The 2,674-nt window shown below is 47.1% G+C and overlaps 1 long non-coding RNA gene across 2 annotated transcripts; it reads right to left on the bottom strand.

Moving 5' to 3' along the window:
* Nucleotides 1–310: 310 nt before the first annotated feature.
* On the bottom strand, nucleotides 311–2,157 carry LOC119368337. Of its 2 annotated transcripts, XR_005176605.1 has the most exons (7): nucleotides 1,894–2,157; nucleotides 1,694–1,792; nucleotides 1,508–1,584; nucleotides 1,088–1,234; nucleotides 899–991; nucleotides 760–810; nucleotides 311–681 (listed from the first exon to the last, which is right to left on the bottom strand). It is a non-coding gene; the product is annotated as an uncharacterized LOC119368337 (long non-coding RNA). The 2 variants fall into 2 exon arrangements; XR_005176604.1 differs by having other exon boundaries at nucleotides 899–1,234.
* Between the last annotated feature and the right edge of the window lie 517 nt (nucleotides 2,158–2,674).

Genomic DNA, 2,674 nt, shown 5'->3' with positions numbered 1-2,674 from the left:
TCGACTACATCAACCGCGTTAACCTAATGCTTCCGCTTTCGGTCTATGAGGGTACATGGACACACTCTCCCCCTCTCGTTGCTATTCATCTCCTAGATAGATCTTGCGTGATCGTAGGAAGTTTTTTGAAATTGCATGCTATGTTCCCCAACACATTGAGCATGTTTATCAGAGAAGAAACAATCTCAGGATCAGGCTCAAGTGAGGCAGTTTCTTCTCCGTCAAACACATTCAGCCTACAGTCCACCTCATCGGCAGAATCCACCATGTACAGTTGCACAAACTTGGGGATTGCACCCTCCACCGGAAACAACGAACCAATACGATGGTAGACCACCCCATTAATCTTGAAAACGTATGGAGCACCTCCAACATTGATACTATGATCAACCTGTGCACCCAAAGATGTAAAATAGAACATAGAATTGTACTCTCGTATTAATCACATGAACTGGGAAGAAACCGCATCCCCATCAAAGCGCATCAGCCTGTCCAAAGGAGTAGGCTAGTCACCAAACTTCGGCAGCGAAATCATGCCCGCCCAACAACATCCCGTGTAAATAGGAGAGTGAGAAGTTGCTTCAGCATGGTGTATAGATCCTTCACGAAACCAAAATAAAGCCCCGCACCTCTGGCAACACAAATCCGGGCCGCCATAGTACGAACGGCCCCTAGAAGTGGCTGAAAGACGATAAACGACATTGGCAACACATTCCAGATGTACTATATATATGCAAACCACAAATCGTATGTACCTACCCTTAAGCAAATGAATATAATCCTTTGGAAAGGGAGGTTGCATCCCGCATACTGCAAAGGAGAAAAAAATGAAATCCATACATAGCAGCAACTGAAAGACAAAACTACACAATAAGACGATGGGAGGAGAAAAAAACACCTCTTTTCCGACCCGACCAGTATGACCGCATCAACGCCCGCTTACGCCGGCCGCACACAACCCGAAAGTATTCCATAACAGGAGTAGGCATCACTCAAATACCAAACATGTTACAAATTAGAATCGGATCCAGAAGGAAATTACCAGTAACAGCAACGACACAGGCACAGTAAAAAAAGGTGAACTTACCAAGAGGAGTAGGCCGACAAAAGGCACCAGCCGCACGCAAAGGCACCACTCTTGGACGGTTACCACAGACGGAGCACCGACTAAATAACAGTCAAGATGGACACCAACAGGAAGAGTAGAAGGACGACCAATTGATTTGTCAACCATCTGCACGACCAAGGAAGGTGCAAGAAAGTATTGGATGCAACACATTAGAAACCGACCGAAGCTCATATGCCTGAACAGCTAGATCGGAAAACAACTGAGCACATCAGCTGGACCAGACAGGAATACCCACCCAAGCAGCTCACAAAGAAAGAAAAATGAAAACCAACCACCACAAAAGCAGTAGAAAGCAAATAAACTATAGCCATCTTAGAATAGCCAAGAGAAACAACACAATAGACAGAAAATAAACAGAGAAAAGAAGCAAGAACTCACCAGTTCACGCAATGATGGCCCGAGCAGCAAACACAAGGCCATCAAACATGGAAGAAGAACCAACAGTAGTGGTGTAACTTACAAAAAGAAAGCAAGAAGTTAGACACAATATTCAAAACAGCAAGAAGAAACGCACAGAAACAATCAGAGGCATTCCCATATGTAGCAAGAACCCAACACACTTACCAACAGTGCAATCAACAAGCCGCTTCCCTAAAGAAATCTCACGACGGCGTCTATCAAGATCTCCATTAAGAAACTGGTCCGAGCCGGAACGCTGGCCACCTACAAAATCAAGTAACCAAATAAGAGGACCGCACTCCAAATAAACAAGTAGGAGAACAATCTGAATGGAACTGCAAGTACACAAGGGTAAGTAAACCCACCAGGCCAGCGAGAATGGAGTGGCCGGCGAGCCACAGAGCGGAAACACCGCCCTGAATGAACCCCAGGCAACTGACCATGCACAACAGCGTCTGCCGTCACCAATGAACAATCCGCGGGAGGAAGACGCATGCTGGCACTGCGCACACGGGCAATAACGGACGCCCGAATCCCAGGAGGACGACGTTGTCCAAACTAGGCAGAAGTAGGAGCAACCATTCCCGGATCAACAGGTGCCACCACTAGTTGGAAAGGAAAGAGCACAACTAGGAGCAGTTGGGATGGAGGAAGGACGCACGGCACAGCCGGTATTTATAGCAAGCAGCAGAAAGATAGAGCACAAATTGAATACAACTACCGCACATGCTGTAGAAACACCCAGAAGGCTATACGAAAGCGGCAACCGCCAGTATGGAAAAACCAGAAGGCGCAGGCGGCAGCCGACTCCAACATGGAGGACGTGGTAGAAAGAAAGCAAGAGTTGGAAGGGAGAAGCAAGCAGGCATGCAGAACCGCCCAAAAGAGAGAATGGAAGTTGTGGCCAACTCGATCTCTCCATGACCGGGACATGCAACCAATCGAGAACTGAGGAGAGACCGGGACATGCATGCAACCAATGGGGAACTGAGTCCTCAATTTATTATGTTTTCAAGCAGCAGTCACTATGCGCACCGAGCCATGTACCTGGCCAGATCCCCCACTAAAGCACGTGTCACTCACCCATTGGTCCAATTTTGACTGATAAGAAAAAGTAAAAAAAACTGGTAAACTAAACCTGGCCAG

Source organism: Triticum dicoccoides, chromosome 2B (genome assembly GCF_002162155.2).
Source record: "Triticum dicoccoides isolate Atlit2015 ecotype Zavitan chromosome 2B, WEW_v2.0, whole genome shotgun sequence".
NCBI classification, from domain to species: Eukaryota; Viridiplantae; Streptophyta; class Magnoliopsida; order Poales; family Poaceae; genus Triticum; species Triticum dicoccoides.
Note: the sequence above shows the minus strand (reverse complement) of the source record. Positions and strands in the feature narration are given on the sequence as shown.